This window comes from Macaca thibetana, chromosome 11, assembly GCF_024542745.1.
Source record: "Macaca thibetana thibetana isolate TM-01 chromosome 11, ASM2454274v1, whole genome shotgun sequence".
Lineage (NCBI taxonomy): Eukaryota > Metazoa > Chordata > Mammalia > Primates > Cercopithecidae > Macaca > Macaca thibetana.
The window spans coordinates 40,148,449-40,176,305 of NC_065588.1; the positions used below are offsets into that span (position 1 = coordinate 40,148,449).

Here is a 27,857-nt window from a genome sequence, read left to right on the forward strand (position 1 = left end):
TACCTCTCACTCACTTCTATTACATCCTTTCTGAAATTTCAGTGAGACATAAATTGAACCATCTCATCTTATTCTTAGTCTCTCTTAATCATCCTGTCTTATCCTTCACCTTTCTATTTCTCTGTGCATATTCCATGTTATCCACAGATGTTTTCCAGTTCACTAATTCTCTTTTCAGACCTCCAAACTGAACTGCTGCTGTTTAACCTACCAATTAGATTTTAAATTTAAGGCTATATTTTTTTATTTCCATAATTTTTATTTTATTCTTTTTTTAAGTCATATTTTCTCTCTTCTGTATAGTTATGGGCTGAATCATGTCCCCACCTCCCAAATTCATTTGTTGAAGCCCCAGCCCCCAGTATCTCAGAATGTGATTATATTTGGCTACAGGGCTTTTAAAGAGATGATTAAGGTAAAATGAGGTCATATGGGTAGGCCCCAATCCAATATGACTTGTGTCTTTATAAGAAGAGTTAAGGCACCAGACACAAGCACACACAGAGAGAAGACAGTGTGAACACATACCAAGAAGGTGGCCATCTGTCAGTCAAGGAGAGAGCCTCAGAAGAAACCACACCTGCCAACACCTTGATCTCAGACTTCTAGTCTCCAGAACTGTGAGAAAATAAATTTCTGTTGGTTTAGTTACCCAGTACATGGGATATTTGTTATGGCACACCTAGCCAAGTCATGCACATGCTACAGTGATTTTTTTTGGTTTGTTTGTTTTTTGAGACAGAGTCTCGCTCTTGTGTCCGGGCTGGAGTGCGGTGGCGGGATCTCCGCTCACTGCAAGCTCCGCCCCCTGGGTTCATGCCATTCTCCTGCCTCAGCCTCCGGAGTAGGTGGGAGTACAGGCGCCCGCCACCACGCCCGGCTAATTTTTTTTGTGTTTTTAGTAGAGACGGGGTTTCACAGTGTCGGCCAGGATGGTCTGGATCTTCTGACCTCGTGATCCGCCTGCCTGAGCCTCCCAAAGTGTTGGGATTACAGGCGTGAGCCACCACGCCCGGCCGCTAGAGTGATTTTTTAATGTGACTTTTATCATTTTTTGATATCTTTGATTCTGTTTAACATATTTTAATTTATTTTCTAGATTTTTCTTTCTGTTATCTTGTCCCAGTGATACATTGTCTTGTTTACAATGTACATTTTACTGTGAATTAACTTCTCAATGAAGCTTTTAGTTAGTTTTCTTTTTCCCCCGCTTGGTAGTCTTGTGTGTCTTGAGTCAGTTTAAAAAATATTAATCAAATGGACAAAAAATTGAGTATTATTTTTATTTGTATTATTTTAGTTAGAACTTTTAATTTGTATTATTTTAGTTAGAACTTTTTCATGTGCTTGTTAGCATATACATTTCTTCTTTTGTAAGTTAGGATCAGTGTTCATATTCATCCCTGTAAAACAAAAACATGTGCATTAGTGATGGACTACATTTTGTTCTGATGATCCGGTGTTATCGATTTCTGAGCTCTGTGATATCTGCAAGTTATAAGTCTTTCTTGGCTTCCTCCAGGAAGTTGAAAATTAACATTTATTTCTATATTTGTCAGGAAAACACATGAATGTTTGAAGATGGGGTGGGATCTTGTTTTTAACTCTATGTAATATCTGCAGTTAATCATGACAAACCACCAATTTCAATTTGTCTGAGTATTGTTATATTCTAATTTTGTATCAACTAAAAAAACATTTATTTTTGGTTGAAATGCCTTTAGAATCTCAGAACAAGCCTTAGGAAAGACATTGCTGCTTATGGAAAACATGAAAATTTGAAATATTATAATAGAAAGGTTTCATTTAAATGTCTTTTTATAATAGAGTAAAATAAGATACTGTGTGGTAATAAGCCTTCACAGAACTGGACACTTGAATTCACCTATATAGGTTTTAAAAAATGTATGTATTAGATGCCTGGCAGCATCTAGTAAAATGAGATCTATATGTGTGAATTTGTGTTATTCAACCCTTGGCTTAAAAGTACCACTCACAGAAGTAGGAGTGTGAGTGTTAGGGTTTAGCTTATGTATGTATATATCACACACATTTTTCAAATTTTAATGATCAGAAATTTGGCAGTGTTACAATTAAATTACATTCATATGGTAGTGCTTTATTTCTTCTCCTTCAGGAAAGCTGTTATTAAATTGCGGCAAATTAGAATGAAAGTATGTAGACTTGAGAATATATGGACTGTAGTACATTGGCAAATTCTACAAAGCACAGCATCAAATATTTAAATAGTTAGCAATGGGAATTGCATGGTGATAGGTTGGGGTGTCAGAGTTTGTGGGTACAATGTATATTATTTGGGTGATGGATACCCTAAAAGCCTCTGATTTCACCATGCTGCAGTGTATCCATGGAACAAAATTAATGTTTACCCCATACATTTATACAAATATTAAAAAACAAAATGACATAAAATAAATATGAGGCTGCTCTGAATGATAGTTGGTATTTTGCAAAACGTTTACAAGTACATATTTAAGTGTTTGCTAAACATAATATGTAAATGAGAAACCACTACTTTTTAATTATAAGCAACTTTTCCATATGAGTATCTAAGTTGGAGATAGGAAATAGCTGTCACCTCAGAACACAACTCCAGTTGATAGGTAGTGACTAAGTGGGGCAATGTTTTCAAAAGGATTCAAAAACCCTCCCTATGCTCAGTGGGAAACTATTGTTTTTCAATAAGTTATGTTTACTGTGGGCAAGGGAAAAGGGAGCGGTGGTACCAGTATGAGGCATTTACTGACTTTTCTCCAAGTGCTAATAAGATAGCACATGTCATGTTCAATTTTTTATTGGTCCTGATGAAATATTTAAAAAGTAGGTTTACAAATAGATAAAACTTGATTCCTTCCAACTTTTATATTTCTGGGACAGGTTTTCAGAATCTGTTCCTCTTGGGTGTACGTTTATATTATTCATTGCTTTCTAGTCACCGCGCTTGATTCAGACCTCCCTGGAATGGGAAGTAGGCTGACAGGCAGTTTTGCAGTTATGCTTTCCTGATGACTCATTTGTATTTGAAATTTAGTTTTGGTTTCATAAATATAAGATCTAGAATTTCTCTGCTGTTATATTTTTGTTTTTAACTGCAATCTTATTCTACATTCTATAATTTGTTCTACCCGTGGCTGGTTTCTCTTATTTTTCAAAGAGTGGTTAGTAACTGTGAAAGCAGCGTAACATTTGGATATTGGAAATTTCAATTGCAAGATTCGAATCAGAGATCAATGACCTCTTTTAATTCGCATGTATTTATTTTTCTGGACAATTCCCTTCTCTGTTAGGGGTTGCTGTACTTAGCTGTTTAAGCCTTATGAGAATGTCAAAGCTCTTGTTAGGAATCCTAGATCCATAAACTCTGTTCCTCTGTTCCTCCAGATAATTATTATTAATTATTGTTATTGTTTTAAGTTCTGCCTAAAAGTTTAGCCTCAAACAGTAATCTGGAGTAATTGATCTTCATTTAAGAGCTTAGATCTTAAAATATCTCTTATCTTCTGGATCAGTGGCATTTTCTGACTCTGAAACAAATTTTTATTTCTGTGTTATTTATGCATACCTTACATACAATGCCTTTGAATAAGACAATGACTGTATTATCTACTAGCTCTCAGATGGCATTTTAGACTATATTTCTAAAATGGGAAAGATGCCCTTTAGTAAGATTTAAACTAGAACATGAATCAAGGCCAGCATTTCCTAATGTGGAAGCTGATCTGCCTTAGGAAATATTAATTATAAGAAAATTGATTTAAAAAACTCTTAAAGGTAGTTCTTGGAGTGGAGGATATTAGAGCAGTGGATCATCATCCTTCAGTCTAGAACTCAGTCATTCCTGGCAGCTGTTAACCATCTGCCTGCTTTCAACCCACGTGAGAAATGTAGATGAGCACAGGAATTGAGGGTCAAATGAATCTGAGGTCTTTTTTCTTGCAGTTTCAAAAATTAGACTTTACACTATTTTATTATCCAGAAATGACTTTAAGGTAACTCCAGATTTCCTTTTAAGATACTATCATGGGAATTTCACTATCCTTTGAAGTTTTAGAAAAAAGATGGAATTGAGCGCTGCTGGCTTTTAATCTAAAAGGAGAGGGCATTTATAAAGTGATCTTATATTTTAATATTTTCATACCTCACACCATAAAAGATTTTTTATATAGCTTATGATATCGTGGTCCATTCCTCTGAAATATATACATTTAATAGGATTTGTGTGCCTCTTTAATTCTTTAACATTAATTAGGATTTAATGTGCTGGATCTTTCATCCAAAGATCTCAGAGCATCTTGCCTGTTTATATTAGCTCATTATTTTTTCAGTATATGTCCCTGTGAGGTAGCTGTTAAGTATTATTCCTTATTTTACAAATGAGGTACAGATGAAGCTGAGAGAGGCATAAGAGACCTGCCCAAAGTCCCAGAGCATGTTAATATTAGAAAAGCAATAAAGGCACAGTTCTCCGATTTGAGAGATTTTCAACCTTTCCTTGGAATATATCCCTAATTCCATTATAAAACGCTACACTGTCCGTGGAAATTAGCATATTACTACATACTGGTGCTTTAGGAAATTAAAGTGGACTTAATAATTTAATCACTGTGTCTCTATTATACTTTGATTAGGTTTTCAGGGAAATATGTGTGATCGGTGTCCTGTCACACAAAGCTAGGTATTTCCTTTTGCCCAGTCACGTGGGGAGCACTGAAAGAGGACCTCAGAAATAGTAGCCAGAGAATATGGTGTTTGCAAGGGTGGGTGACACTGGTGATGATTTTCTTACTGGTGGAGAACCTTGCAAGCTCAGAGGTTTCTCTATTCATGATCAAGTCATGCATCCTTTAAATTCCTCCAATTATAAAGTCATCGGAATGTTAGTATTATTAGGGGCCTTAGGATTTTCTGAGTAAAACTTCCACACAATGTAGGATTTTGTTTCAAGCATCCTTGACAAATCGTCACATTTCTCCGTTTGAGCACTACGGGAGATACGAAGTCCAAGAAATTTTGGATTGTAATAACCAATCTACAAATATTTATTGGTATCTATCTATCTATCTATCTATCTATCTATCTATCTATCTATCTGTCTAAAATGAAAGAAACACAGGATATTGTCTCTGACCTCCTCAAGGACCTCGGCCACGTAACTTGATTTCAAGCTGTATCCTAAGGTAGATAATGAGGAATTGGCTTGTTTTGAGGATTAAAGAAGTCAAATTCCTGTATAATGAGGAATTGGCTTGTTTTGAGGATTAAAGAAGTCAAATATAAAGGACTTAGGAAAGAGACTGCTACATAATATATGCTCAGTAAATATTAGTTATAATTATTATCTGTGGACAAGATGAGAGAGAGAGAGAGAGCAAGAGTGAGAGAAAGAGAGAGATTGCTTATTATATCTCATTCTGTTTTCCATACTGTCATCTTAAATGAGACCATCATCCATTCTTTTTTTTTTTTTTTTGAGACGGAGTCTCGCTGTGTCACCCAGGCTGGAGTGCAGTGGCCGGATCTCAGCTCACTGCAAGCTCTGCCTCCCGGGTTTTTACGCCATTCTCCTGCCTCAGCCTCCCGAGTAGCCGGGACTACAGGCGCCCGCCACCTCGCCCGGCTAGTTTTTTGTATTTTTTAGTAGAGACGGGGTTTCACCGTGTTAGCCAGGATGGTCTCGAACTCCTGACCTCGTGATCCGCCCGTCTCGGCCTCCCAAAGTGCTGGGATTACAGGCTTGAGCCACCGCGCCCGGCCCATCCATTCTTATTTGAATGACTGCAGCAGCCTCCAAACTGATCTCTCCATTTCCAGTCTTAGCCTTTGTGACCCATTTGCCACACTGAAGCCAAAGTAAACTTAATGCAAGTTTGGGAGGTCATGGAGGATGGGTTGCTTGAGCCCAGGAGTTTGAGACCAGCCTGGGCAACGTAGTGAAACCCATCTCTGCCAAAAAATATACAAAACTTAGCTGGGAGTGGTGACACATACATGTAGTCCCAGCTTCTCAGGAGGCTGAGGTGGGAGGATCACTTGAGCCTGGGAGCCAGAGGTTGCAGTGAGCTGAGATCGCACCACTGCACTCCAGTACACTCCAGCCTGGGTGAATGGTGAGACCCTGTCTCCAAAAAAAAAAAAAAAAAAAAAAAAAAAAAAAAAAAAACACCAAAAAAACAAAAAAAAGCAAGTCTGAGCATAAGAACCACTATCTTAAAATTCATTGCTGTCCATGTACTTCAGTATGAATTAGTTTATTTTAATTTAATTAGTTTATTTTGATTTTAATTAATTTGTTTAATTTAGAGATGAGGTCTCACTGTATTGCCCAGGCTGGAGTGCAGCGGTGTGTTTCTAACTCACTGCAGCCTCCATTTCCCAGGCTCAAGTGATCGTCCTGCCTCAGCCTCCCAAGTAGTTGGGACTACAGGTGCATGCCACCCTGCCTGGCTAATTTCTTTTCTGTTTTTTAAACTATTTGTAGACACAGGGTCTCACCATGTTGCCCAGGCTGGTTTCGAACACCTGGGTTCAAGCAGTCTTTCCATCTCAGCCTCTGAAAGTGTTGGGATTATAGGTGTAAGCCACGACGCCCAACTTGAATTGTTAGTTTATCTGACTGAAAATACCCTTCATGATCCAGCCCCTGACTGCTTCTTCAGGCTTGCTTATACCACATACGTCCTCTGACTTTATCTCCAAATTCTGAAACAGACAGTGTTCCAGCTCTCCATGCTCTCTCAGGTATGCATGTGTCCAGGTCTGGCCCAGGCCTCCAGCTTCACTTCCTGCTTGAGCTGTGGCACAAGTTGCATTATCGGACCCCATTTTGCTTCCTTTCCTCAGGCCATGTTCGACTCATCAGTCAAGGTTCAGTTTATATGCCAACTCCAAGAAGTCTTCCCTGATCCCTTAGGTGTAATAACTTTTATGTCCTTCTTCATCTTTTAACCAAAGAGTCTTGAGGTCAAAGACTACGTCTTGTTCACTGGTCTTTCCCCAGAGTTCAAATCTTGGCACAAGGAAGATACTCACTAAATATATATCGAATGAATAACAATGCATAGCAGTGTGGAACAAGTGTTCAGTAGTTCGGACAAACAGTGCAAGAAAAACTACGGAAAGTAGACACTGCCTTGATTATGTAGACAGAGAAAAGGTCACATAAATGTGATACTTTAGCTAAAGTCTTTTGCTTGGTCTTTCTGGAATAAAGATATTCAAGTAAACCTCTAGGGCATCAGTTAAACAAACTGTAGTCTTCGTGCCAGAATGCAATCCCGACTGAGCTACTTCCTGGCTCTAAAATATTGTACATCTGTAAAATGGATGTTTTAGTAACACCTACTTTACAGACGTGTTGAGAGAATTTGATATTACGAAATGTGAAACACCTGGCATAGTGCCTGGCACATAATGGATGCTCAACAACGGGTGTTTGTTACACTTATCATTATCACTTGTACTATATGCCTCAGCTCAATTCAAGGGATCCTTAACTCTTTCAAGGGACAGATTACATGGATGTAAGCATTTCCTAAGCCTAATGATTGAGAACACATATATCCCTGGTGCACTAGACTCTTGTGTTAGGGTTTGGGATTGAGAGGAGAGCCCTGGAGAAGATGGAGGGGGGTAAGGATGGAAGATGTCAGGAGAAAATGGGAGGGAAGTGAAAAAAAAATCACTATGTATCTATCTCAGGCAGGCAGCAGATATAGAATTGTTTATATTAAATTAAAAGCCACCAATAATTCAGATTTTTTTCCCCTTTTTAAATTTTTTTTTGAGGCAGAGTCTCACTCTGTTGCCCAGGCTGGAGTGCAGTGGTGCAATCGTGGCTCACCGCCTCCAGGGCTCAAATGATTCTCCCAACTCAGCCTGTTGAATAGATGGGACTACAGGCATGTGCCACCATACTCACCTAATTTTTGTATTTTTTGTAGAGATGAGGTTTCGCCATGTTGTCCAGGCAGGTCTTGAACTCCTGGGCTCAAGTGATTCATCCACCTCAGCCTTGCATAGGGATTATGGGCGTGAGCAACTGTGTCTGGCCAAGATTTTTATTTTCTTTCAAAGCTCATGAGAATGTTTTCATGAGAATGGAGATGTTAATGTAGAATATTTTGATGTTCTTAATCCTGCTAAGGGACCAACCTGAGTCCATGGAAGGCCTATAAATGTCTTCTGGTTCAGGTCAGCGATGCCAGATTTCATACTTGCACTTGTCTGTTTTTGAGGAAAGGGACCATCGTATTAAAAGTTTCCATGTTCTAACAGAGGTAAAGAAACATTGTTATTTTTGTGCTTTCTCCAGTCAGAACTAAGGCAGTGAGCTACATCTCTGAGGAATGGAGGCATGTTTATTGATAATAGACCCTTTAAAATATTTGGTGACTGTAGAATATCATGATTCAACAAGAAAAGTCTTTATCTTATATTCCTATTTCTCATTATAATAAAAAAGTTTCCTACGTGATTTTAAGCCTAGCATTTGATGATGGCCAAAATTTTTTTTCCCATAGAATAACTTTTGTGCAATCTTTAAGCTTTGTTATTTTGGAGGTTCAGAGATTGGAAAGCAAAAGAAACAAACATGCAAATAAACAACAAAACAGTAGTAAAATCCAGGATTTTGGATATTAGCAATAGTTACATGGTCCAAACATTTTATATAGTTTTTCCTTTTTTATCTAGTAGTGTATTTTATAGCTACTATTCCTTTTCAATTATCAAGAAAGATTTATAATTATCCTTTTCTCATAATGAATATATATGCTCAAGAGAAATCACGTTTCGCATTTAGTTATTTAACATGCTATGTTTGATGGAAAATGGTCTTCGTTGGAATGGGAAGAGGAGTTGGGATGGGAGATGAAGCAGGAAGTGTACTTTTGATGAGTGCTTATTGTGTACCAGAAGCACTACATGTGATATGAGAATATCATGTGTTATCTCATCCAATCCAACAGTAATCTTATACGTTAGAAGCATTATCTTTATTATAGGTGAGAAACTTGAAGCTTCAGAAATTAAGGAATTTGGTCGGGCGTGGTGGCTCACGCCTGTAATCCGAGCACTTTGGAAGGCTGCGGCGGGTGGATCATGAGGTCAGGAGATTGAGACCATCCTGGCGAATATGGTGAAACCCCATCTCTACGAAAATACAAACAATTAGTTGGGTGTGGTGGCATGTGCCTGTAGTCCCAGTTACTCGGGAAGCTGAGGGAGGGGAATTGCTTGGACCTGGGAGGCGGAGGTTGCAGTGAGCCAAGATTGCACCACTGCACTCCAGCGAAGCTCTGTCTCAAAAAAAAAAAAAAAAAAAAAAAAAAGAAATTAAGGAATTTGCTGAAGGCCACAGAGCCTGCAAAACTGAATTTCTGAATTTTAAACTTTGACTCTGAGGCCTGCGGTTTTTTCCCCCTCTGACTAGACACCTTTTGTAAAACCTGGTATCTCCTAAAGGTGATTGATTTTAGATGCCTTAGTGTTCACACAGGGATTAACATTGTTGTTACCAGATAGATTGGAACTCTCTCTCCATACTCTTTGAAGCACTGTAAAGAAGCCAGCACTAGTAATTACTTGTCTTCTTGTTTTTTAAAATTTTTATTTCAATAGGTTTTGGGGAACAGGTGGTGTTTGGTTGCATGGAAAAGTTCTTAGTGGTGATTTCTGATATTTTAGTGTACTCATCACCTGAGCAGTATACATTGTACCCAATATGTAGTCTTTCATCCCTCACCTCCCTCCGGTTAGATAATGCTAGCTACTGATCTGGACCTTATATGATCTGTGCAATACTGAATGATCAGACATCACAGGCTATAAGAAAACAGAGTAATCATCTGCACATTACCGAAACAATAACAGTAATGTGATAAATTGCCAAATTATAAAATTAACAACCAATGTGATTTTAATGAATCATCTCTGAAAACTTGTTCTGGAGTTCTGTCTTCAAATAAACTCATATATTCTCTGGACAACTTTCACAATTACTGTAGAAGTCAAAGAAAGCTTATAGAACTTTGTCTCATTCCCTTGGATTTTAACTAGGGTTGTGTGTGAGCCTGTCTTAATGTATTGCAGAATTTAACCTGAAACAAATATAAGTAATATTAAAAAAACAATAATGACAACCAAAATCTTTTACTGTTTCATGCTGATTGTAAAAGTAATACAAGCTTATTGAAGAAAAAACTATAGAACAAGTAAAACATTTAGAAAAAATGAAAGTTATTCATAGTTCTGTTATCTAGGATAAACACTATTAATGTTTTAGTCCTTTTTCTGACAGTGATTTTAGTATATGTTACGCTTTCTAAAGTTGAGATTGTTTCCCAGATACAGTTTTTTTTTTAAATTTTTTTTTTTTTTTTTTTTTTTGAGACGGAGTCTCGCTCTGCCGCCCAGGCTGGAGTGCAGTGGCCGGATCTCAGCTCACTGCACGCTCCGCCTCCCAGGTTCATGCCATTCTCCTGCCTCAGCCTCCCGAGTAGTTGGGACTACAGGCGCCCGCCACCGCGCCCGGCTAGTTTTTTGTATTTTTTAGTAGAGACGGGGTTTCACCGTGTTAGCCAGGATGGTCTCGATCTCCTGACCTCGTGATCCGCCCGTCTCGGCCTCCCAAAGTGCTGGGATTACAGGCTTGAGCCACCGCGCCCGGCCCCAGATACAGTTTTATTTCATTTTTACTTAAAAGTTAATGAATCAATTTTCACTGAAACATATCATTAAAATTTTAAAGAAACATCATTGGCTGGGGGTGTTGGCTCACACCTGTAATCCCAGCACTTTGGGAGGCCAAGGTGGGCGGATCACGAGGTCAGGAGATCGAGACCATCCTGGCTAACACAGTGAAACCCTGTCTCTACTAAAAATACAAAAAATTAGCTGAGCATGGTGGTGGGCACCTGTAGTCTCAGCTACTCGGGAGGCTGAGGCAGGAGAATGGTGTGAACCCGGAAGGCAGAGCTTGCAGTGAGCTGAGATCACGCCACTGCACTGCAGCCTGGGTGACAGAGTGAGAATCCGTCTCAAAAAAAACAAAAACAAAAACAAAAAACCTTAGTGAATATCTGTGGGATTTTCTCCCCGCATGATCCTTTCTTCTGTTGTCTACTGTGGTTACTATAGGAGCAGCCATCTTCTTATATAACCATATCCTAGTGGCAATCTTTAGTTGGATCAGAGATGGGCACTTGACTCGAAATGAGCTTAATGGAGTGATACCTTAGAAAAAAAATTTTAACTTGGAGCCTCCCTGGTAGCTGAAGCAGTGGGAACTTTCACTGCACATATTTGTTGGTCTTAGTGAGAGGAAATTAAGTTGACAATACAGAGAGCAGATACAAGAGTCAGAAAAAATATTCAGACAGTGCCTGTGATTCCAGTTGTTCTGGCGGCTCAGTCTTAAACCAGTAGATTCTTTTTGTTGATGCTAGTTTGAGTTGGATTTCTGTGGCGTTCTACAAAATGTTCTAATACATTTGCTTTAGAAAGGTAAAGATTAAAAATCTGAGGCCCTGAGAGATTAGGTAAGCTGGAAAGTGGTAGAACTGACATAGAACCCAGCTATATTTGACTCCAAAGCCTGCATATGCAACCATTAAGATTCATAGTCTTGAAGCAGAGTATTTCTGGAACTTCTCTCTCCACGTGGTTCTCTCCAACAGAAATAGCAGCAAGAACAGGTGAAATGATGCATAGGTACCTGCTTGTTTTAGTTTTGTTTCCATTTTTCTTCTTCTTTTTTTTTGGTATAGGCATAAGGGACTTAATAAGAAACAGTAAAGAGATCTTCCTTTTTTTCTTTGAGTTTCTGATCTTCTACTTAATATCTCCACTTCTACTTTCAATATATACGCTGTCCATCAAGTTCAGACTACATATTTAACTGGAACTAGTTATCAGTTTCGTCGCGAAAGATGACTGGTTTCTTTCTGCTTCTTCCTTTGCATCCTCCAATTCTATTCCCCTCAAGTTCTAAATATAAGAACACTTTATGTAGGACACCATATATAGAATCTATAATTTCTCATTTTCATTATCATCATTACCACTGTCACTGGCATTATATTTACTGAGTGCTTGCATGGGCCTGGCATGAATTAGGCAAATCAGTATTATCTCATCTAAGTTTTACTATAAAGCCCTGTAGGCCTACCTCATCTTCGTCTCCTACTACCATTCTTATTATTGACGTGCCATTGTTGTTACGGTTCTCTCCATTTTATATATGAGGAGACTGAGCCTCAGAGAGCTTTTCTGACCTTTCCCAAGATCACATACCTAGTAAGTGGTAGTGCCCAGATTTGAATCCAGTTCAATCTCCTTTTAAAGTTCATGCATGCACTCATGCTAATATTACTGCTTATGCCAGATTCTGTGATAGAGCTGGTTCTCACAACTCCATAGGGCAAGAGAGGAAGATAAACAGATAGTGTTCTTACTAGTCTAATAGAGTGTCCGGCTGCTAGGCTGGAAGTCCAAATCGGTATTTAAAGCGCTATGGAATCAACTAGGGAAGGTAAGATCTGCAGCAAAAATCCCTCACAACTGGTGCAATACCTAAATTATTTTGTAGATAGGATAGTGATTCTGCCTACAAGCGTAGGACTTAAATTACTGCTTGGGAATTACAGAAACAAGATCATCCAGACATTGGCAGAGGGAAAGGCAAGGACTGGAAATGTTGTCAGGGCTCCAGCCAAGAACAGAATTTTCTTTTAATTAGTGTTAGCATAGTATATCTTTCTGTATCCATTCACTTTTAATCTATATGTCTTTATATTTAAAGTGGGTTTCTTGTAGACAACATATATTTAAGTCTTGGTTTTGGATACAGCCTGATAATCTTTCTTTTAATTGTTGTTTCTAGACCATTGACATTAAAGTGACTATGGATATAGTTAGGTTAATATCTACCATATTTGTTACTGTTTTCTGTTTATTTTGGACATATCACATTTTATTTAAGAAATCAATTCCAGATAAGTCTAAATGTGTAACGTAAAATAATACAACTGGAAAATTAAAACATAGGAAATTATTTTCATGATTTTGAATAGACAATGATTTCTTCACCAGAACTCCAACAGCACTAATAATGAAAGGAAATATTTGATAAATCGGACTACATTACAACTTGTAACTTCCCTTCATCAAGGGACATCATTAAGTGAGTGAAACAGCAAGCCAGGAAGTAAGAGAAGATATTTGCAGTATATGTATCTAACAACTCAAATTTAGAATCAAACAAATCAGTAAGAAAAAGACATAGAAATATAGTCAAGAGACTTAGCAGGCACTTCACAAGAGAATATTCAAATACTCAAACACATGAAAACATATCTTAATTGATCATCAAGGAAATAGAGATTATAACCACAATGCAGTACTACAATTCACTCACTAGGAAGGCTAAAATGAAAAAGACAATTTCAAATGTTGACAAGGATAAGAAAACCCTCATACGCTGCTATTCAGAATGTAAATTGGTACACTTTGAAAAACACTTTGGCGGTTTATAAAGAAGGTGAACATATATCAATATTCTAGTCATTCCACTCCTAGAATGCTAGAATGCTGCTGTATGTTATTTTTCTTGATCTGGATGGTAATTACAAGGATGTTCACTTTGTAACAATTCACTGGGCTTTACACTAAATACTCCTGTTTGTGTGTCATGCTTCCATAAAGGTTTCTTTAAAATGCATATGAATAGAAAAAAACTTTCTTGTGACCAGGAGGCTAAGTGCTATGTTTCTTCTGACTGAGCTATTAAATGCTTTTGATCAAACCAGAAAAACGTTACACATTTAAATAATTATGAAGAAAAATTAGAATTTATTAAAAATCCCACTTCTAATGATGTAGGTGATTTTTGTTTGTTTGAGACAGAGTCTGGCTGTGTTGCCCAGGCTGGAGTGCAGTGTTACAATGTTGGCTCACTGCAACCTCTGCCTCCTGGGCTGAAGTGTTCCTGCCACCTCAGCCTCCCAAGTAACTGGGACTACAGGCACATGCCACCACGCCCAGCTAGTATTTTTGTTATTAATTTTTCTTTTTTTGTAGAGACGGGGTTTCACCATGTTGCCTAACCTTGTCTCGAACTCCTGAGCTCAAGCAGTCCACTCGCCTCAGCCTCCCAAAGTGCTGGGATTACAGATGTGAGCCACCATGCCTGGCTGGATATAGATGGATTTTTGAAATTAGTTCATACCATGAATTAATATTAGTTATTTCGAGAATAAAGCTTGGCTCACCACCAATTATATCTCTATTTCTTATTTTCAGAGATGGTATGTTAATGGGAATGAAAGGAATTTTCTTATAATAAGATCATTCAAAATTTTAAATTTCCTTTAGAGTTATATGACACAAATTAAATCCTGAACTATCATCAATTTTGCCCAATGATCAGCTGACTAATTGATGAAGTCCTTCTTCAGTTCTGTTGAAAGGAAAACACAGGAAATTATTTGCAGGATTTCCTTCCCAGCCTTTCCTCCTTTCCTGTGCTAGGATATTTTGAAAGCCCCTTTGGCTCCTGGGAGGTAGTGAACTCTGGGGCAATGTACCCTGGTAGGCTCAGGGAAGGAGAAAGTGGTGGAAGAGGTTAGCGAAAGGAAGGCAGGAAAGAACCTCCCTCAAGGTTTCCATTGGATCAGTCTGGGGAAGAAGTATGTATGGAACTGAGGATTTGAAAATAGATTCCTTTAGAACGCTTCATGCCCGCTATTCCCAGGACCGTCTTTGTATGGTCCCAGAGGCAGGTAACCCTTGTTTGAAGACAACTGACTAAGCACTTCTCAGGAGTTGCTCCTAAGACTGCATCTCCAGAGGCCTCTCTGGGTCTTAAACACAGTGCAGCTGCTGACTTGCAGGGGCTGGGGAGCTGCAGGCCCCAGAGGTGAGGACTCTGAAACCACTAGAGGGAGTCCCAACTTTCTCAGAGGACTTTGGACAGGCCTGAGCTTCTGGCTGAGTCTTCTTCATCACACTGTCAGCTGTACCTCTGGGACACTGGATGGATCCAGCCCCTGCCCACCTCCAGAATGAAGCAAGGGCTAAGAGTGCTCAGAGGAAGTTGAATCTCCCTGGGGAGAAGTAGGTCCCTGCACTTCCCTGCTACATCATTTCAGGCCTCTCTGTGACCTCTGCCTGGGTGGGTTTTCAGAGGGGACAGCATGGAGGATGGGCTGAGTTGCAGAGGGTCAACAGGTAGGAAAGTGGAGGAAACACAACACTAGAAAAGAGAAAAACCAATTTACAGAGATGATTCCTGTAATTTACAGAGATGATTTACAGAGGTGTTGAGGTCAGTTCCACCCTTAGAGGCCACCAGATCCCAGAGGTCCTAGCTGTGTATCCAGCTTTGAAGTTGTGGTGACTGATGTGCAAGGGCCTGGAAAAGCAGATGGAAGAAATGCTAGTTCATGAGTTCCTGCTCATGGAGACCTAGAGGTCTTGGAGGAGACCAGGCTTCTGGCAGTCCTGGAGACATCAGGAAGATTAGGAAGACAGGCATTGGAAGCTTTCTACATTGAGGGAACATATGGAGATTTTGTACCCACTCTTAATTATTGGTGCAGATTTGCCAATTGGATGAAAATAAAGTACAGATTAAGTTCACATTTAATCCTAAAATGGCCAGGCCCATCTACTCAGAGAGTGTATATAGATACCTAGCTCTGGGCCAGCCTTTAGTAGAGTTACTGGGCTTCTAAGGCAACCCCCTCCCCTCTGGAGAAAGTGCAGGAGAGGTACTCTAAGACAGTAGTTCTCAAAGTGGCGTTGCTGGAACATCAGCATACGTGATAACTTGTTAGAAATGCCAGTTTTTTGGCCCTACTCCAGACCAATCGAAGTAGAAACTCTGGAACAAGGACTCACTGATAGGTGTTTAATCAAATTCTGGATTTCAGAAGCTGTTCTAAGAGGACACTGTGAAATGAGTTTGCGGGGGCTACAAGGAGGAAGCAGGATGTGATGTTGAAGAAAGGATTTGGACAGGTCGGGAGGCGATATTAGGGGCTAAAAACAAAGCATAATCGAAGACAGATTCACAGCCTGGTTCAGCATCAGGTATACGTGAGCTGGAACAGAGGAGAGAGAGTGGCTATCATCTGGGGCAAGGCGAAGTAGGGCCTTGAGGCTGAAGGAGGGAGGGGGGCTTCAAGGATGTGGGAACTGGGAGCTGTTGCGGCTTTACGAGTGGAAGAGTGACATTGTGACCATTATATTTGAGAAAAATTACTGAATATGTGGCACAGAAATGTCAAGGTGGGATGTTTTGAGGATTCTGCCTTTCCAGGGAAATTTCCCGTGGCCATCCTTTCCTTTGACTCTCCTGCTTCAGAGTGGGTAGAGGAGGGGTGATTTCCCAATCAGACTGTATACAGGGACAGGAAGTGCTTCTGGAGGACATGGCACCCCCTGTTAACAGGCCAGCTCTTTCTTAAAGAATTCAGGAGTGAAACCTCTGATGAGGGGATATCCTGAGAGAATAGGGTTGGAACCCTCCAAGAGGAACAACAACAAAAAGCCCAGACCATCCTAAGAAGGGATTCCTGGCCTTATAGGAGACAGCCAAGAGAACACCTACACCAGGCTTCAACATAGAGAATGCCACCAAAATAAGATCTTTACCCTCTTGTCACTTACAGCAGAATAGGCATAAGGTGAAGAAATAAAACTAGAATAACCCCTTTTATGGAAGCTGAGGGCCTCCCTAATGGAGGCCTGGAGATGGGCAGATGCACGGGTACAACCAGAAGAGACAACCCCCTTTAGGGATGAGATCTTCTGCTACCAAACTCAGAGTCCCTCTGAAGTGTCTGCTGCAGCTCTCGGGTTGGGGTTAGTTCCTTTTTGTCATCCTGGGTCTCACCCTGAGATACCCAGAGCTTGAGGAGGGACAAGTGAAATCTTTCTAGGCATTGCCTGGCTCTTCCTACTTAATCCCTAACTCCCAGCCCTGGAGCAGAACTGCTTCCCAAAGCTGACCTGGCCTCCTTCCCACTGTCTTTTCCCTGGATTCTCCAGATCTAAGGGTGACGTTGTCCTTCTACTGCTCTCAAACATGGCTCCTGACCTCTCCCCTCATATCTCATAATTGTTGATCCTTGAGAGTTTCCCTGGCTCCCTGTCCCTTCTTCCTTCTACCCCAGTGTCCCTTGTCTGAACCCACAGTGGTAGGAAGGAGCGGGTAGCATGGACAGAGAAGAGGAAGGCAAAGAAGACAAGAATGAGAATGGGAGGGCTTCGCTGTTAAGCCAGGGACAGGACTTTGTAGGTGGCTCCCTCCTTTAAATGAGAAACAGCTTCCTCCCCAACATGGTCATCGCCATGCCCACCTACCTGCCATTTACTGTTTTTCAAGGAATAAAGAGGAGGTAGCAAGGAGGGCCTTTAACTTACTTGACGAAAGACTAGGCCACCATTCCTTTTTGTTTATTCTTTTCTCCCCAACGCTGCCTGCCATTCTCAGTTATCGTGCCCATTCTTCTGGGAACAGTGGAACACAGTAACACTCACTAGGCCGTGCCTCTGGGCCCCTCCTCCTCTCCTGCCCTGGGAAAATGGAAATAGCAGGAGCAGGATTGGCTTGTGGCAGAGGGAACAAGGCAATGAAGGAGGAAGAGGTTTCTTGAGATGCTAAAAGAAACTTTAAAAGGCCCATGGGGAGTAGCCATGTCATTGTCTGCTGGGAGAGAAAAGGTGGAGACCTGAGTCTAGCACAGGGTAGGCTTGACCCACTCATGCTTTTGTGCCTCAGCCACCTCAAACAGTGGCATTCTGCTCCCTGAATTCCTGACTTCCAATCTCAGTCCTCACAAATGCACACAAGTGAAAAAGCCTGCTGTCCTCTGCTCTCAAAGACCCTTTCTTGGCTTTCTCCGCTCAGCCCGTCTTCTCTGGGAGACTGAAATATGCACCCACATCCCCTCACACTTGGTTCAGGTCTTCAGTTCCATTTCTGCCTGTGGGATCTGGAGTTGGAGCATTCCGCCTCTTCAGTCTGTCCCATGCATGAAAATCTGCCAATTTCTCTAGTTCTTGAGCTTTTGTATGCTGTCTTTCTCTTGTGTCCTCAGAAAGGCAATGGAGTTTATGTCTCTTAGCCGTGTGCTGAGGAGGTGGTGGGCAGATATATAGTACAATGCCATCTTTCTCCTTTATCTCATTTTGCCATTTCTTTCCTTACTGCCCATGTCTCCATGGACGTATGGTTTTTCTCTTTCTAAGATGGCAAGGAAATGACACGAGTAGTCAGGATGTACAGGGAATGTGGCCCTGGGAGACTGTGTCAGAGGGCTGAAAGGGCAGACTAGGCACTAATGAGTCAGTCAGAGCCCTGGCAACTGATCTTCTTCTACAACCTTGGGGATCAGAATATGCTTTTTCCCAGAGCCCTTGTATTCAAATGATGGTGGAGTATCTGAACTTGGAATAACAAATCTCAATTCTCTGTTTCTGCTCAGACACATCTAAAGGTCTAATTTCTTTCACATCTAATTTCTTGCCACCTGCCATAAATAATTGATCTCTCAAATAGAACCATGTTTCCTGCTCTCGAACCCTGCTGCTAATGATGTCAGTGTAGATGGACCTGCATGATAAGCTTTGAAGCTAACAGAGAGTATAACAGGGGTGAGCAGCTTTGGGAAAATGGAGTGCTCTTTTGCTGACTTGTTTTTGGGGACTTTGCTGATTCTCATGAGCAGCAATAACTGCTGGGTCCATTGATCCAGTACATCCTTGAATTTTTGAGTTAACTTCCCTTCTTTCTAAAAGCTACATGAATAACTTCTTTGGAATGGTAGTATGCTAGCAGCTACCCAGGATGCCAGCAAACATGGATTCACACAAAGAGAATGGAGCCCTCTGCAGGAAGTGGAATTTCCCCTTTTAGTGTCAAGGGCATAATCTCAGGTCATTGTAGGGAGGATGGTGGGGCAGTCATAGTCTCCAGCCTTTGGGAATATAATTAGATCCTTTCCTCCAAGATAGCTTCCTCCTCTTGGCTTAGCACTTTCATTCTTTTTAGTGACCACTTTATACAATCACCTCTTTCCTTTTTCATTTCCATTTTATTGGCTTGAGGATGCACCTAATAGCATAAATATTGTCTACAAAAATTCCACCCCTAGCCATTACCTCCCCTCCATTACAGGAATCTCAAGTTGGGGGTTTCTAGTATATTTTGGTTTTATGCAATATACCATGAGCAGTATATCTAGCTAAGCTGCGACATCAGTGTATTGTTTCAGGCCGATTAGAGAGGAGCACCTCTAGAAAGAAATATGCTGAAGGCTACCATTCCGACCATTATTAGTGGGCCTAAATACCAGCTAGAAATGTGGGAAAACTCATTAATGAAGGATGCTTAAAAGCTGGACAAGTAGACAAAGTTTATTTTCTAATAACTAACTGAAAGAAGAATGAAGAAAGTTCCAAATGTTTAGGAAACGTCTACTGTAGCCAGTCATTGTCAGGCATGCTCACATGTGTGCATTTAATCCTCACAGTAGCCCTAGGAAGTAGGAATTATTATGCTTATTTTACAAATTTGAAAACAAGATTAGAACGGATTCTTGGTAGAAAAAATACCTGAAGACCTCTGTTTCAAATAAGTGAACATTGGCCATTTCTGGGTGCTTTGGTAACAAAGTTTTGTTTAATGTCTAAAGTTAACATGAAACGTCATTTTTGTTTAAAAGTACAATTTTATGAAATACTAAATATATAGAAGCCTTGGCCAACATTATAAACCAGGATCTGACGTAAATCCATATCTTCCAACTTCCTTTGACATCATATTATCTTTTCATAAGAGACAGTCACTTTGACCAATAGGGACAAGAAGAAAACCAACAATATTAGAAAACAGTCTCCATCCAGCCTTGCTTTGACTGGGGTCATCACTCTAAGCCACATGCCTTATTTTGCTCTGACACTTCAGGATGTTCCCTCCTGGCATTAGCTGTGCACCAAGGCTAAGAGGTCACAGCGCTGTCCTTGCCATTCTCAGTAAATAAGTTTTGCAAAATCTCCAGGCCTTCTTGAAGAGTATTCAGACGTAGAAGGTGATATAGGTGATATAGTTTGGCCGTGTCCCCACCTAAATCTCGTTTCGAATTGTAACCCCCACAATGCCCACATGTTACAGGAGAGACCCGGTGGAAGGTAATCGAATCATGGGGGCGGGTCTTTACCATGCTATTCTTGTGATAGTGAATAAATCTCACAAGATTTGATGATTCTATAAGGGGGAGTTTACCCTGTACAAGCTTTCTCTTTTTGCCTGCTGCCATCCGTGTAATACTGGGCTTTCTTCTCCTTACCTTCTGCCATGATTATGAGGCATCCCCAATTACGTGTAACTGTAAGTCCATTAAACCTTTTTTTCCTGTATAAATTACCCAGTCTCGAGTATGTCTTTATTAGCAGCATGAAAATGGCCTAATACATAGGGTTGTAGCTGATCAGCTATAAAGATGGACCTCCCTTTAGGCCCTGCAGCAGTATGGCACTAGTTTGAAAGCCTCCATCCAGTTCACATAACGAAAATCAGAAAAAGAACATTCACCACTTATCTGTGCTTTCTACAAAGAAACAGATACCTAGATGAGGACCAAGACTGCCTCCCTCTTCATGTCATTTTATATGTCTATGTAGACAGAGTCAGCAAGCAGAGAGATAGGAAGTGCTTGCAAGGTACCTAGGTCTGTCCTTGCATTCAGACATTCCCTTGCTACTTGCAATTCCTTGACAGAAGACATTGTGGTAGTGGGTACTTATGAGAGAAGCAAATAGAATGGAGCACTTCTCCCAGGGCAAACATTGAATCCTCTCTTGCAGTTACAGAGTCAAGTTCCCTGAGGCCTGGGCTTGGTTTTTCATGCAGATTAAATGATAGCTATTAATACTCTCTCTAACTTAGTAATTCTCTGTGAGCTCCCTTGAGAGGGGCCCAAGTACTCTTATTTTCCATCTCTCCTCACAAAGAATCAATAATGAAACTAAGTATTGACCATTATATATCTGTCGAGCACATGATACCGGAAGAATTGAGATGGCTGGTGGTGGGGAAGCTTTGAATAACCAGATACATATAGATACATAGGTAAAGATATCTCATAGGTATACTTTCATTTTTTTGTTTTTAAAATACTCATTATATATAAGTCTTGTGCTAGGCACTGAAGATGCAGTGCTGAATAAGACAGCTTAGATTCCTTTTCGTGAAGTGTAAGATGTACCCCTCCCAAATGTTCTATTGATGACAGATTTCTATTATTAGAAGCCTCATAATTTTGTATTCTTTCATCACTTCTGAGGTCAAGCTTTACATGGTAACTTTCCTCAGTTTAGAAACACACTTGTTTTCTTACTTTTTAGATGTTTGTCCTCGACTTTGCAGTATACATTTACAAGTAATACAAGTCCCCTTTCAAATAACACTATACCACTTGATGGGTAGTGCATGTACCTTATAATAACAAGATATTCCTAATTCCTCCTTCTCATCCCTTGTATAATTGCTATAATTTGTTTTACTTATACAAAACTATACCTAAGCATGTACACATGAGCATACATAATCAAATATGTTTTTGCTCTTATTTTGAACAGATTGTCCGATTAAGAATAAGAAAAAGAAGTTTTCAGACCAGAGTTTCTGACCTATATCATTTCCTTTGTCTCTGAAAAACTTTTTTCTAACATTTCTTGCAAGATAGGTCTACTGGCAAAAAATTTCCTCTTTTTTTTTCTTGTCTAAGAAAGTCTTTATTTCTCTTTCACTTTTGAAAAATAACTTTACAAGACACAGAATTCTAGCTTTTTTCAAGAAAAAAAGTGAGTTTCTTTCTCTCAACCGTTTATTACAATAGTCCCTCCTATCCGTAGGGGATACATTTTAAGACTTCTAGTGGATGCCTGAAACTGAGGATAATACTAAGCCCTCTAAATAGTATTGATATGGTTTGGCTGTGTCCCCACCCAAATCTCATCTTGAATTGTATCTTCCACAATTCCCATGTGTAGTGGGAGGGACCCAGTGGGAGGTAATTGAATCATGGGGGCTAGTATTTCTGGTGCTGTTCTTGTGATAGTGAATAAGTCTCATGAGATCTGATGGTTTTGTAAAGAGGAGTTCCCCTGCATAAGCTCTCTCTTTTTGCCTGCTGCCATCCATGTAAGTCATGACTTGCTCCACCTTGCCTTCTGCCATGATTGTGAGGCCTCCCCAGCCATGTAGAACTGTAAGTTCACTAAACCCTTTTTCCGATATAAATTGCCAAGTCTTGGGTATGTCTTTATCACCAGCATGAAAATGGACTAATAGAATTGTAGCTGATCAGCCATAAATACAGGCCTCCCCTTAGGCCCTGCAGCAGTATGGCACCAGTTTGAAAACCTCCATCCAGTCCACATAATGAAAGTTAGAAAAAGATCATTCACCACTTATCTGTGCTTCCTACAAAGAAACAGATACCTGGATGAGGACCAAGACTGCTTTCCAGATTGAATGATAGCTATTAATACTGTCTCTAACTTAGTAATTCTCTGTGAGCTCCCTTGAGAGGGTCCAAGTACTCTTACTTTTCATCTGTCCTCACAAAGAATGAAGAATAAGTCTTGACTGTTATCTGTCAAACACCTGATACTGGAAGAATTTAGATGACTGGGGGTGGGGAAGCTTTGAATAACCAGATACATACATATAGATAGATAGGTAAAGATATCTCAGAGGTATACTTTCATTTTTTTGTTTATAAAATACTCATTATGTTTAAGACTTGTGCTAGGCACTGAAAATGCAATGCTGAATAAGACAACTTAGATTCCTTTTTGTGAAGCGTAAGATCTACCCCTCCCAAATGTTCTATTGGTGACAGATTGCTATCATCGAATGCCTCATAATTTTGTATCCTTTCATCACTTCTAAGGTGAAGCTCTATGTGGTAAATCCTCAGTTTAGAGACACTGGACATGCCGTCCTTCTTCTGTGGCTTTTCCCATGTCTAAGAAGGCTCAACCACCTACTAAAGTTTCTTCTGCATATGATACAAGTATAAGGCAGTTCATGTGTGTGGGTTCTCTGGTGTTTGATAAGGTGGAAGTTCTGAATAAATCTTTTTCCACATTCATGACATTTAAAGAACTTCTCTCCCATGTGAATTACTTGGATGTATAGATTTGTATCATGACTAAAGCTTTTCCCACACCATGGGCATCTATATGGTTTTACTCCTTGATATGTCATGTAGCACTTACTAAGATCTGAACTCCATCTAAACCTCGTGTCACATTGTTGACATTTACAGGTTTTTTGTTGAGTGTGAATTCTCTGGTACTTAATAAGATCAGAGCTAACTGAAGCTTTTCCCACATTCCTGAGATTTAAAAGATTTCTCTCCTGTGTGATGTTTCCCATGAAGATACATAAGTTTTGGAAGCTCTTGTTTACAAGTGGCAAGTTTCTTTACTTCCTTGGAAAAGCTCCATACTGTTTCTGTACCTTGTGTGTATCACCATGATTTTCCCTGCCTGTTGTTTTCTGGGCAATTTCATTCTGGTCTTTTTTGATACTTTGCATCCTAACATTTGTATTTCTGGTGCAGAAACATACAGGATGATCATTTCCAGTGTCATATTTTAGCTTTAATCCTAGAGAGATGACAGTTTCATAGATACTCTGCATTACAACATTGTAGAGTCTTCTCAGGAGGATGCAATAATTGCCATTCTTCCTCAGAAAAATACACAGCCACTTCTTCAAATGTCAAAAACTCTGGGACTCAGGTAGGATGAACTCAGGTGCCACCTTCCAGTCTTTGGTCCTTTTCTGCTCAGAACAGGCTAAAACCTGTTGCGCATACACAACTCTTTCATATACAGGCTGTGTTTCTTTGTGCGTATTCCAGCCCAGCTGTTCTTGGAGTACCCAGTATATATTCCAACATTTTTTCTGGAACACACCCTTTGGTTGGGGCTCCACTGGTTTACACTTGAAGCCTGGGGCCACTGCTGTTCCTCCCAGGAGCACTGCCTTCTTTCCCAGCTCATGGGCTGTGACCTTATTCTTTGTTTGACCAGGTTCTCTCTGCAAGCATTTCACCAGGACCAGAGCCTGTTTTGACATTCTACGGATGATGCTTCTGCATCCAGTTCTGGGTATCCTTGTGCAAAATGGTCAGGGACTGCTCTAACATCAGTATTTCCAAGATCTGCTCTTTTGAGTGGATCTCTGGCCTCAATTACTGATGGCATAATTTCTGAAGTAGGCTGACAGCCTCCGGTGGTCCAGTTGCTTCATCGTATCAGAAGGTCTGGAAGTGCCTGTGAGCGCCCTCAGGCTGAGATACCCTATTTATGTGATGTATTTCTTACTGGGACTGGAGTTCTCTTTCACAGACCCATTAGTCTCCCACATAGTCCCCATCTGGGGGTTCAAGTATGCATTTGCCTTCAGCTCTCTCATCATCGTTTGCTCTAGGAACAGTTTTACCCCCTATGTGTGACACTGACACCCACCTGGGGCCACCTCTGACAAATGAGAGTGCGTCAGGTTTGGTACAATAATGAATTATTGAATAGATGTTCCTAGGAGCACTTCAGTCAGCTCTGGCTTCCCTGGAGGCCACTTTCCTCTTCCTCTGCTTGACTACCCTCTGTTGCCATGTCTCCCTGCTGCTCTGGGTATTGAAGCTCTCTGTTCCTGCACCACATGGGGAAGCAGTGTCAGGAAAGCACACTATGCCTGGCAAGTGAAGCGCCAAGATTCTGGGAGCCTTGGAAGGGGCTCTGGAAGATCAGTTTTCCCATTCTAGCCCTCCACCTCCTGGAGACCTTACCCAGACTCACTATTCCTCGGTCAACATCTATTTTCTCTTTATTGCCCCTTGTTCTTTGCTTCCATTTCTGCGTTCCAAACTTTTGCTGCCTTTTGTGGTTTAAATTGAATATTTTATATGATTTTATATTCATTCTCCTTAGAATATCACCACACTTGTTTTCTTACTTCTTAGGTGTTTGTCCTAGAGTTTACAATGTACATTTATAAGTAATCTAAGTCCTCTTTCCAATAACCCTGTACCACTTGATGGGTAGTGCATGTACCTTATAATAAGATGTTCCTAATTCCTCCCTCTCATCCCTTGTATAATTGCTATCATTCATTTTACTTATAGAAAACTATACCTAAGCATATACACATGAGAATACATAATCAGATACATTTTTGCTCTTATTATTTTGAACAAATTGTCAGAGCAATTAAGAATAATAGAAACAAAAGTCTTCATTTTAACTTCATTTGTTCCTTCACAATGCTCTCCTTCATGAAGATTGGAAATTTTGACCTATATCATTTCCCTTGTCTCTGAATAACTTTGTTCTAACATTTCCTGCAAGATACATCTACTAGTAACAAATTTTCTCATTTTTTTCTTGTCTAAGAAAGTCTTTATTTTTCTTTCAGTTTTGAAGAATAATTTCAGAGGGTACAGAATTCTTTCTCTCAACTCTTTATTATGGTAGTCCCTCCTATCTGTAGGGGATACATTCTGAGACTTCTAGTGGATGCTTGAAACTGAGGATAGTATAAGCCCTGTATATACTATTGTTATGGTTTGGCTGTGTCCCACCCAAATCTCATCTTGAATTGTAACTCCCACAATTCTCATGTGTAGTGGGAACAACCCAAGTGGAGATAATTGAATCATACGTGGAGGTCTTTCTGTTGCTGCTCTTGTGATAGTGAATGAGTCTCATGAGATCTGATGGTTTGATAAAAAGGAGGTCTCCTGCACAAGCTCTCTGTCTTTGCCTGCTCCCATCCATGTAAGACGTGACTTGCTTCTCCTTGCCTTCCGTCATGATCGTGAGGCCTCCCCAGCCATGTGGAACTGTAATTTAATTAAACCTCTTTTTCATCCCAGTCTTGAGTATGCCTTTATCAGCAGCGTGAGAATAGACTAATACAACTGTATTCTTTACTATACATACATACATATGTATGACCAAGTTTATTTTATAAGTTAGGCATAGTGAGATATTAACAATATTAATGAAATAGAATAATTATGATAATATACTGTAATAAAAGTTATGTAAATATAGTTTCTCTCTCAAAATATCTTATGGTGTTATATCAAACTTTGTTTTGTTGTCTGTTCTCTGATAAGTGAGAAGGCTATTAAGTGACTATATACATTTATAGCATATAAACATATATACACTGGACAAAGAGATGATTCACTTCCCAGGAGGAATGGAATGGGATGGTGTGAGATTTCTTCACACTACTTAGAATGGTGCATGGTTTAAAAGTTATGAATTATTTATATGTAGAATTTTTCATTTAATATTTTCAGACCACTGTTGACAGAGAGCAACTGAAATCTTGGAAAGCAAAACCATGGATAAGGGGGAGCACTGTATTTCACCCCAGTCCCTTTTTATTGCGTGATTTCTGAGGTGAAGTTGGATGTATTTCTTATCTTTTTTCCTTTATATGTAAGGTGGTTTTTTCCCTCTGGTTTTCTTTTAAGATTTTTTTTCCTTTGATTTTCTGCAGTTTGAATACAATATGCCCAGGTGTTATGTGCTTTTTTTGGTACTTGTTCTGCCTGGTGTTCTGTGAGCATCGTGGAGCTGTGGTTTGTTGTCTAACATTAATTTGGAAAAATTCTCAGTCATTGTTGCTTCAAATATTGTTTCTTTTCTTTTTTTTTTTTTTTCCTGTTACTTCTTTTTCTGATATTCCCATTACACATAGTTATACCTTTCCTGGTTAACCCATGGTTCTTATATATTCCTTTTTATTTTGTTTTTTCTCTTTGCTTTTTAGTTTTGGAGATTTCTATTGACATATTCTCAAAAAAAAAAGTTTTAATATTTTTTCCTCAGTCATGTCCAATCTATGAATGAGCTCATCAAAGGCATTCTTCATTTCTGATCCACTTGTTTTGATCTGTAACATTTAAAAAAATCCTTTCTTAGAATTTCATCTTTCTGCTTATGTTATCCATCTGTTCTTGCAAGTTATTTTTTTTTTTTGATAAAAGCCCTTAGCATATTAATGATAGTTTTTAAACATTCTTGGTCTAACAATTCCAACTTTCCTGGCATATGGGACTCTGGTTCTGATACCAGTTCAGTTTTTTTCAAACTGGGGTTTTTGTTTTATAATTGTTTTCCTTGTAATTTCTTGTTGAAAGGAGGACGTGATGTACTGGATAGAAAGAAGTGCAGTAAATAGGCCTTCAGTGGTGCATTAGTAGGGTGTGGGGGGAGGGGAAGTCTTTTGTAGTCCTCTGATTGTCACACTTTTTTTCTTTTTTCTCTTTCTTTCTTGCTTGCGTGTTTTTTTTTTTTTTTTTTTTTTTTTGGACAGGGTCTCACTTTGTCACCCAGGCTCATGTCCAGTAGTGGCGTGAACAGGGCTTGCTGCCGCTGCCTTAACCTTCCAGCCTTAAGTGATCCTTCCACCCCAGCCTCCGAAGTAGCTAGGACTACAGGCGTATACCACCACACCCTAATTAATGTTTGTAGTTTTTGGAAGGATGGGTTTTCGCCATGCTGCTCAGGTTGATCTCGAACTCCTGAGGTCAAGTGATCAACCTGCAGTCTCCCAAAGTGCTGGGATTACAGGTGTGAGTCACTGCACCCAGTCTAGGTCTCAGACTTTTAATGAGCCTATGGCCCTAGGCTCTGAACTTCACCAGTGCTTCACAGTTTTTCCCCAACTTAGGCTGGATATGATGACTAGAGTGGTCTGGAGTTAGGTATTTCCCTTCCCCCAGGTAGGTTAGGCTCTG

The 27,857-nt window shown here is 39.9% G+C and overlaps 1 protein-coding gene and 1 pseudogene across 4 annotated transcripts in view; one reads left to right on the plus strand and one right to left on the minus strand.

Moving 5' to 3' along the window:
- TMEM117 (transmembrane protein 117) overlaps nucleotides 1-27,857 on the plus strand; it is a 563,388-nt gene that overhangs the window by 144,680 nt on the left and 390,851 nt on the right. The window lies entirely within an intron of this gene.
- LOC126931311 (zinc finger protein 75D-like) lies at nucleotides 23,006-24,517 on the minus strand (annotated as a pseudogene).